General features: G+C 36.2%; 1 pseudogene; it reads right to left on the reverse strand.

The window, feature by feature from the left end:
- Positions 1–10,472: 10,472 nt before the first annotated feature.
- Positions 10,473–10,591, reverse strand: LOC112484700 (annotated as a pseudogene).
- Between the last annotated feature and the right edge of the window lie 368 nt (positions 10,592–10,959).

A 10,959-nucleotide genomic window follows, 5' to 3' on the forward strand; every position in this document is an offset into this window, starting at 1 on the left:
TCAGCCTCAGTTTGTGCTTTGGTGTCTCAAAGCACCTACAAGACCAGCTGAGGCGAGGTCCATGTTCAGATTGCTTGCTGACTCTTGCCAGGTGGCCCTGGGCAGGGCACAGGTTGAGGCTGAACTTGGCCTGCAGTAGGGCCCCTCCCAGTAGACCCTGGAGCTGGCATTCCCAGCCAGCTTCAGACTGAAGTAGAGCACCACCCAGGGCTACGTTCGAGGATGACACACTCAAAGGGCAAACTGGCCAGGCACCAGAGACCAGCTAAAGCTATCCTGCTCCATAAGGTCAACCCATCACCAGCTAGTCCTCATAACCAATTAGACTGAGGATGAATCCCTCCTATAGATGTTCAAATAGCAACCAAGGCTCAACTTCAACAGGAGGGCACACTCAACTCATAAGAGGTACATACCTGAAGCACCCGGCTCAGATGATAAGGGAGACTGTACCACTGGGCCCAGTAAGACATCTACTACATAAGGTCTCTCTACTAAGATGAAGAGACATAGCAACCCTACCTAATAATAGAAACAAACATAAGGAGGCAGCCAAAATGGGGAGACAAAGAAACATGTCCCAAATGGAGGAACAGAACAAAGTTCCAGAGAAAGAATTAAACAACATGGAGACAAACAATCTACAAGATGAAGAGTTCAAAACACTGGTAATAAGGATGTTCAATGAACTAAGGAGGGGAGTAGATGAACTCAGTGAGAACTTTCACAAAGAGATAGGATTTATATGAAATATAAAAATGAAGATAGAGAACATAAAAAAGAACCAGTCAGAAATAAAGAATACAGTAACTGAAATGAAAAAAATACATCAGCGGGAATCAACAGTAGATTAGATGAAGCAGAGGATTGAATCAGCAATTTAGAAGATAAGGTAGCAGACAATACCCCATCAGAACAGCAAGAAAAAAAAATTAAATATGAGGACAGTTTAAGAGGCCTGTGGGACAATAATAAGCATACCAATATGCACATCATAGGGGTACCAGAAAGAGAACAGGGAGCAAAGAATTGAAAATGTATTTGAAGAAATAATGAAAAACTTCCCTAACCTGGTGAAGGAAATAGATATACAAGCACAGAGAGTCCCAAAGAAGATGAACCCCAACAGGCCCACATCAAGACACATCATAATTAAAGTGTCAACGGTTAAAGACAAAGAGAGATTCTTAAAAGCAGCAAGAGAAAAGCAGTTAGTTACTTACAACAGAACTCCCATTACACTGTCAGCCGATTTCTCAACAGAAATTTTGCAAGCCAGAGGGATGAAATATTCAAAGTGATTAAAAGAAAGGACCTACAATCAAGATTACCTCATCCAGCAAAGCTATCATTTAGAATTAAAAGACAAATAGAAAGCTTCCCATACTTGAATTGCTGAAGAAGTTCATCACTACCACGTCAGTTTTATAAGAATTGTTAGAGGAATTTCTTTACGAAGAAGAAAAAAAATTTAAAAAGATTAAAAATATGAATAATATCATGGCAATAACTACATATCTATCAACAATTACTTTAAAAGTGGATTAAATGTTCCAATAAAAAGATAGGTTGGCTGAATGGATAAGAAAACAAGACCATCACATATGCTGCCTACAAGACACTCACTTCAGATAAAGACACACAGAGACTGAGAGTAAAGGAATGGAAAAAGGTATTTCATGAATTGGAAAGAGAGAAACAAAAAAAGAAGCTAGGGTAGCAATAGTTATACCAAGCAAAGTAGATTTTAAAACAAAAGCTATAATAAGAGACAAAGAGGGACCCAGTAATTTCACTTCTGGTTATATCTGAAGAAATCCAAAACACTACTTTGCAACGAACACTTCTGTGATATGGTCATTGAAGCATTATTTACCATAGTCAAGATATGGAGGCCACCTAGGTGTCCATCAATAGATGAATGGATAAATTATAAATGGTTCATATATACAAAGGAATATTAGCCATAGGAAAGAATGAAATCTTTCTATCTGCAACAGCATGGATGGGCCTAGAGAGTATTGTGCTGAGACGAGTAAGTCAGACAGAGAAAAACAAATGTCACATGATTTCACTTATATGTTGAATCTAGAGAACAGAATAAATGAAGAAAGAAAATGGAAACATACTCATAGACAAAGAGAACATTTTGACGGTTGCCAAACAGAAGGGGGATGGGTAAAAAGGGGGCAGGGATTAAGAAGTACAAATTAGTAGTTACAAAATTGTCATGGGGATATAAAGTATAGTATAAGAATATAGTCAATAATATTGTCATAAGTATGTATGGTGTCACATGGGTACTAGATTTATTAATATGATTACTTTGTAAGTTATCTAAATGTCTAATCACTATGTTATATGCCTGAAACTAATATAAAATTGTATACCAACTGTAATTAAAATAAATTAATTTTTAAAATTATAAAAAATAGTCATGGGGATATAAAGTATAGCATAAGGAATATAGTGAATAATATTGTAATAACTATAGTGTCAGATGGGTACCAGATTTCTTGGAGTGATCATTTTGCAAGTTATATAAATGTCTAATAACTATATTGTACATCTGAAACAAATGCAATATTGTATGCCAACTGCAACTGAAAAAATTATTTAAAAAATAATAGACATCGTAAAATCAGAAGTTTTTGTTTTTTATGGGGGGAGGGGCTTGAAAGATTTGAATCTGTGAGACACAGATCCAGAGATTATCTGAAACTTGCTCCAGGGAAGACATAGAAAGCCAGAGCTTAGAAAGGCAAAAAACATGAGTTGTAACAAAGGAAACTTTTCCTATTTGCCATATAGCAAGACATGATTACTAGTTCCAAAGGATAGTCAGGTCAAATGATGGTGATACTCTGTAGCAGGCATTGGCATGGAAACAAATTCCAGGATGTGCTTCTATGGCAAACATGAAAGTCCAAAATTTCAAACCTCATCTCGGTGCGAACGTGCTTGAGTCTGACTCCTAAAAGGCCTTCTTACTCCATTTTAGATGTTTCTGTTCACAGAGGTAAGCTCCCAGAAGCCTATCAAGGGTCAGTCAGTCCTGAAGACCTTTGGAGTGTACAGGATTTGGATAACCAAGGCCTCCTGAGTTAACTCTTTACCAAACCGTGATGGTACCAAATATAGTACACAGGCTTTTCATTTAATTCTGAATGCTGAATTACTTCTTTCGAAGTGTGAAGGCAGCATGATTCCTTTGCTCTCAAAATGTTGAATGCAAGTGGATACTACTGCCTTACCTTGAAAGGGCCTCTTTTGTAGTATATATGTTCTAAGGAGGGGCTAACTAGTATTGTAGAAGCCAATACACAGATCAGATTTGTGGAATAGTCAGTACCACTAGTCTTATGTGTGTAATGGATGTCTCTGGAGTCCCCTTGTAACAATCTTAAAATATTTCCTGGCAAGGGAAACACTTCTTAATTAACTACTCTTGCCACTACATAAATTTCTTTATATTGTAATTCAACATATAATCTAGCAGAGAAGAAACCATAAGGGAATGATGGATGGAAACATTTTTATTTGAAAAAGTAGGAGCAAAGAGGGACATAGAGGGATTAAAATAGTAAAATTATGAGCATCCATAAGGATTCCTGAGAATCAAAGGAACGTTCTGAGGACATGGGGAATTTTCAATATGAATTCAATATGAAGATATATTTCTCCAACTTCCCGATGTTTTCAGAGGCCAAGCCCTTGGAATATGATGCGATTTTAGGCTTTGTGTTTACCTGTCAATCTCACTTGGTTTCAAACATTTAGAATAATATAATTGATATATAGGTTATATGGGTGCCTATTGCTTATGTCTAAGATTATTTCCAGACCTCAGCTATGAATAGAACAGAGATGGGAGTTTAAAGGAAAGCTATGGCAGTTTGATTGCTGAAAGGTAAATTGGAGGAATTAATCTCATTCAACATAGATAAAGTTTATAAAAAGATCAGCGTACCTTTATGTTATGAATATATTGTTTTACATCTAGACAATATGAATTACCAATAAAATGCAAAATTGTTACTCAAATAGTATTTAAGAATGAAACTATGTCCTCTGTGATTTGGATCCTAAATGTATGATAGGGCACATTTAAGAAGCATTTGTTAAGCACAGATCTGAATAAACTTGGGCCTTGAGTGTTAATAGTGATGCCTGGATATTTTTAATACACAGAAATCTTCATAAGAATAACTTATCAAAACATAAGGTGTACTAAAAATTTTTTGTATAGGGCCTAAATTGGTAATTCAGATTTATGTTGGTCTTTGTACCTTATGGAATATAGAATTTTTGCATTTCAGATCCTGCTAAGTTGGTTGTACAAAATAACCTCCTGCATGTTTTTGGTAATTAATTTTTGAAATTGTTTTGGATTTTGTTAAAGATGGTTTATTTCATATATACTGTTTTTCAAATGTGTTTTACTTTTGAACTGTACAATTTAAATTTTACTTAAATAAGGAGCTACCTGATACTATTTTTTTCCCTCTATTTTCCCCTCCTCTCTTTCCTGCTACTCAATTTTTGCTCTTTTATTCTCTCCTCCGCCACCTTTTCTCCCTCCTATTTGTTAATACATCCATTGAATATTTAATACTCATGTAATTAAAAGTACAACACTAGTTAACAGGGACAAAGAGATGAATAAAGCTAATATCTTTTCCTTAAGACTCTCCACAGCCTCACCTATATTGAGTGTTGCCAATCTTTTTGTTTGAGCCATTCTTGTGGCTGTGATGTATTATTTCATTTTGGTTTTAATTCTTATTTCTCCGATGATTAATTGTGTTGAGTATCTTTTCATGTACTCATTGGCCATTCATATACCTTATTTTGTGAAGTGCCTATCTCTTTTGCTAAATTTGTTTGGATTGTCTTTTTATTGTTATATTGTAGGAATTCTAGGTTCTAGATACAAATCCTTTTTCAGATATATGCATTGAAAACATATTCTCCCATTTGGTGGCTTTTCTCTTTACTCTTTTAATGCTATATTTTGATAATGAGAAGTTAATGTTAATGAAGAAGAATTCATCCATTTTTTTCTTTTATGTTTAGTATTTTTGTGTCCCATCTATGAAAAATCTGTCTACCCAAGGTGATAAAGATATTCACCCATATTTTCTTTCAGAAGCTTTACAGTTTTAGCTTTCACACTTAGATTTATTATCCATGAACGATTAAATTTGTGTATGGTGTGATGTAGAGGTCATTACAATGCATTTTATTTCAATTTTAATATACTAATTTTTAGAGTAGTTTTAGATTCACAGCAAAATTGAGCAGAAAGTACTTCATGGCCACTCTAACCACCTCCTCCACTACCATTCACCCTAAATTTTGTGTATAGTGTGAAATACAGGCAAAAGTTCATTTTTCCCCATTTTAATAGCTTTTATTTTTCAGAGCAGTTTTAGAGTAGGAAGTACCTCCTGCCCTCACACATGCACTACCTCCCCAACTATCAACAACCTACACCTTTCTTTTACAATGAAAGAACTTGCTGTGACACATCATAATCACCTAAAGTCCATAGTTTACATGAGAATTTACTTTTGGTATTGTACGTTCTGTGGGTTTTGACAAATTTATAATGGCATGTATCCATGATTTTAATATCATACTGTTACTGAAAAATCCAAGTTCGGCTACTCACCACTTGAGAGACCGGTGTCGGGTGGAAAAGAAAGGTTGCCTAATTCAGGCAACCAGAAACCTGGGAGGATGGCAAACTGATGTCCAAAGACCATCTCTGAAATTCTGGATCAAGCAGAAAAGTTTTAAAGGGGGCTAGTGGTGAAGGGGAGTTCCAAAGAACTGAGAACTCTGTTTCTTTAGTCATAGATAACACTTTCTCACATCAGACTCCTGGGCCTCAGCAGCTGCTCACAGCTAACTTGGAGGCATTCTTTCCTTCTGCAGAATAAACTCAAATTCTCCTCAAAACCCAGAAGTTATCTCATCCTGCTCGACAAAGACACAGCACATCAGCAACATATGACTATATTTGTGAGAAAAAAGGAATTGAGCAAGAAGTGCAGTTAACATGTGAACAAAGGCCTAATTAAGAATTAAATTATTTAATTCTAGCTGCCAAAAATACTAGGGACATTGAAATCACAAGTGGCTCAGCTACAATACAGGATAGTTTCCCTGGGCTAAAAATTCCCTGTGCTCTGCCAATTCAATTCTCCCACCTTCCTAACCCCTGGCAAACACTGACCTTTTAAATATATCCATAGTTTTGCATTTTCCAGAAAATCATATAGCTGGAATTGCAGTATAGGTAGACTTTTCAGATTGACTTTTTCACCATTTTGTGACCTTTGTTCTCATTCTCTTTGCATCATCTTTTGCAGAGCAGAAGATTTTTTCCCCCAGCTTTCTTGAAATATAATAGACAATCAGTTGCTCCTATTTACATTGTACAATACAATGAGTTTTTTTCAATTGTAGTTGGCATACAATCATATATTTATTTCAGTTGTACAGCATAGTGACTAGAGCTCAAGTGATCACCCCACTAAATCTGGTACCCTTCTCCCCCTTACATATTTATTACAACATCGTTGACTGTTTTCCTTATGCTACCATTCATATCTCCATGTTTATTTTGTAACTATTCATTTGTACTTCTTAATCTCTTTACCCTTTTTCACCATTCCTCTCAATCCTTCCTGTCTACTAGCCCTCAAAATATACTCTGTATCTATGAGTTCGTTTCCGTTTTTGTTGTTATTATTGTTTATTTTGTTCTTTAGATCCTGCATATATGGGAAATCACATGGTATTTTTCTTTCTCTATCTGACTTACTTCATTTAGTACAATACCCCCTAAAGTAATATCTTTTCCATCCCTTTCCTTTTAGTCTGTGTGTATCTTTTCATATGAAGTGAATCTCCCATAAGCAGCATATGTACGGGTCTTATTTTCTTATCAATTTAGCCACCCTATCTTTGGCTGGAGCACTTAATTCTTTTCCATTTGAGGTAGTCTTTGATAGGAATATAGTTATTACCATTCTTTATTTCTGTTTTTGATACATTTTTTTTTCTTTTTAAAGAAGTCTTTCCAACATTTTCTGTAATACTAGCTTGGTTTTGATGATTTCCTTTAACTTATTTTTGTCTGAGAAGCTCTTAATCTGTCCTTCAACTATAAATGATAGCTTTGCTAGGTAAAGAATTCTTAGTTGTAGATCCTGGGTTTTCATCACTTTAAATATTTTGTGCCAAACCCTTCTGGTCTGCAAAGTTTCTTTTGAGAAATCAGCTGCCAGTCTTATGGGTGTTCCTTTGTAGGTAACTAACAGCTTTTTCTCTTGATGCTTTTAAGATTCTCTTTTTGAACCCAAATGGCCAAAGCCGTCATGAAAAAACAAAGAATGAAGCTGGAGGCATCACTCTGCCTGATTTCAAATTATACTACAAAGCAACAATAATCAAAACAGCGTGGTATTAGCAGAATAATAGACACATGTACCAATGGAACAGAATTAAGAGTCCAGAAATAAACCCGTATTTATATGGGAAAATAATTTTTGACAAATAATCCAAAAACATATAGTGGAGAAAGAAAAGCTTCTTCAGTAAATGGTGCTGGGAAAACTGGAAAGCCACCTACAAAAGAATGAAACTAGACTCTTGTCTATCACCACACACCAAAATTAACTCAAAATGGATTAAGGACCTTAATATAAGACCTGAAACAATAAAATGCATAGAAGAAACATAAGAACTAAACTGAAGGACCCTGGACTTAAAGAGGATTTTATGAATTAGGTCTCAAAAGCAAGGGAAATAAAAGCTAAAATAAATGAATGGGACTACATCAAACTAAAAAGCTTCTCAGCTAAAGAAATCATCAACAAGATAAAGAGACAACCATCTGAATGGGAAAATATATTTGCAAGCAATGCCTCTAATAAGGGCTTAATATCCAAGATATACAAAGAAATCATACGACTCAATAACAACAAAAAAATGATCCAATCAAAAAATGGGCAGAGGACCTGAACAGATACTTCTTCCTTTAGGACATACAAATGGCCAACAAATATATGAAAAGATGCTCAACATTGCTAGCTATTAGGGAAATGCAAATCAAAACCACAATGAAATACTGTCTCTCACCCGTTAGAATAGCTATAATCAACAGGACAAGTATTAACAAATGTTAGAGAAGATGCAGAGAAAAAGGAACCCTCATACATTGCTGGTGGGACTGCAAATTGGTACAGCCACTAAACTAAGAATTGATGTACCATATGATCCAGCAATCTCGCTACTGGGTATTTACCCCAAAGACTTGAAAAACTGATGTCGAAAGATATTTGCACATCGATGTTCATAGCAGCATTATTTACAGTGGTCAGAACATGGAAGCAACTGAAGTGTCCTACAATATATGATTGGTCAAAGAAAATGTGGTACATATACACAATGGAATATTACTCAGCCATAAGAAGAGATGAGATACTGCCATTTGCGACAACATGAATGGACCTCAAGATAATTATGCTAAGCAAAGTAAGCCGGAATTAAAAAGTTGAAAATCACATGATATTGCTTATAATCGGTACATAAACCTAAAAGCAACAAATAAACAGGACAAATAAGCAGAGACTCGTGGACATGGACTGTAGACTAGTGGTTTCCAGAGGGCAGGGGGTGGATGTAGGGAGGAAGTAGATGAGGTAAAGGGGATCAAATATGTGGTGACAAAAAGATATCTAATTATGGAATAGAATGCAGAGTGTAAATATATATATACCTTACTGTTAAAATGTACAGCTGAAACTTATTGGATTTTGTTAACCAATATCACCATAAAAAGTAAATTTAAGATTCTCTCTTTGTATTTAACCTTTGGCTTTTTAATTATGGTATATCTTGGTGTGGGCCTTTTTGGGTTTCTCTTTCTTGGGACTCTCTGAGCTTACCGAGGTTGTATGTCTATTTCCTTCACCAGGTTAGAGAAGTTTTCCATCACTATTTCTTTAAATAGCTTTTCTACTTCTTGTTCTTCCTCTCCTCATTCAGGTACCCCTATTGCACAGATGTTTTTACACTTAATTTTGTCCCAAAGACTGTTTAATATATTCTTATATTTTTGGCTTCCCCATCCTCTATATTGGTTGTTCGATTCTCTTCTTCATCCACTCTATTCATTCCTTCAGATATACTCTTCATCTAAGATAATGTGTTCTTTATTTCTGACTGGTTCCCTTTTATAATTTCCATTTCCATTTTTATGTTTTTTATTTCTTTGTTAAAGTTCTTACTGAGTTCATCTACTCTTTCACTAAATTCATTAAATATCTTTATAACCAGTGTTTTGAACTCTGCATCTGTTAGATTGCTTGATTCCATTATTCCTGAATCTCTGTTCTGTTCTCTTATAGTTTCTGCTTCTTTGTCTTCCCAATTTGTCTATATACTAAGCAAAGCTAAGTCTCCCAGCCTTATTAGCATGGCTTTGTGTAATAAGTGTCCTGTGGCACAGTCCTGAGAGGAGTTCCACAGCAGGCCAATTTTAGCCCCAGCCTGTGTCCTTCTAAGGCCACCTGTTAAGATTCAGCAAGCGATCCACAGATGCTGTTGCCTCAAGAAACCATGCCAGAAATCAAGGTCAGCTGTCAGCAGTGTGGGTCTAGGAGCTTGCTCTGCAAGTTTTACAGGACTCACCAAGGACACACTGGATGTGGCTTGAGTGGGGCTATGAGTTGGGGGAGGCGGTTTTCAGTGAATCCTCTGGATGGAGCGACCATTGTTATCCAATTCAATGAAGTCTCAGCTATGGAGACACATCTGCACACTAGGAGGTAGGGAGGGCTCAACAGAGGAACAATCAATACTGCCAGCACTTCTGCCCAGGAGAAAACCTTGCCTCTGGCCCTGGCTTCGACAACTTAGCGTCCCCCTGTAAGTTCCTGTTGCCCCCACCCTGTGCCGCCAGCCGGGCTCTGGTGCTCAGAGCAAGTGAGTACATCACCATGAAAGTCTGGTTATGGACACAGACCCTTTAAGAGGAACATCTGCAGCTGCCCACTTTCACTGCCATAGCCTCTGTCCCACTCAGCCGCTCAGGACCAGGCAGCCTTATGTCCTGGCTCTCTGTCCTACCTCTTCCCATTGCAGGGTGATTTTTTTTTTTATTTCTCTTCCTAGTTGTAGAGATTGTTCATCTAGATCCTGGGCAACTCTGTTTGCTGTTTGCTCTGTGTTTCCTTCACAACTTTGATGTGGTCATAAGAGCAGATGAACAAAGCTTCTATCATCTATGCCACTTTGACTTCTCTCTCCAGATTTTTTTCATGTTATTATTTATTTATTTATTTATTCATTCATTCATTCATTTATTTATTTATTTATTAGGTGAGGCAACCCTTGGTTGACCTCACAGATTGCAAGAACTTGTCAATTTACAATCCTTTATTTTTTTTATTTTTTTAATCCTACAGCACCTGGTCTTCCTAGGTGGTCTCCCGTCCAAGTACTAACCAGGCCTGACCCTGCTTAGCTTCTGAGATCAGATGGGATTGGGCTTGTTCAGGGCAGCATGGCCGTAGATGCTCTCCAGATTTTAATTTTAACAAATTCCAACTTATCAATTATTTCTTTCATAGTTTGTGACTTTGGTGTTGTATTTACATAGCCATCACCATACTCAAGGTCATCTAAGATTTTCTCCTATGTTATCTTCTAATTTTGTAGTTATTATGAATTTTACATTTAGGTCTGTGATCCATTTTGAGTTAATTTTTGTGAAAGGTCTGTGTTTAGATTCATTTTTTCACCTATGCATGTTCAGTTGTTCCAGAATGATTTGTTGAAGGGTTCACAAAAAAAAAAAAAAAAAGATTGTCCTATAATTCTTATAATATATTTTGAAAAACCTTTCTTTTCCCTAATTAATTTATTTTGGTGCCTTTTTGAAAA

The sequence above is a fragment of the Pteropus alecto genome, unplaced genomic scaffold (assembly GCF_000325575.1).
Source record: "Pteropus alecto unplaced genomic scaffold, ASM32557v1 scaffold167, whole genome shotgun sequence".
Lineage (NCBI taxonomy): Eukaryota > Metazoa > Chordata > Mammalia > Chiroptera > Pteropodidae > Pteropus > Pteropus alecto.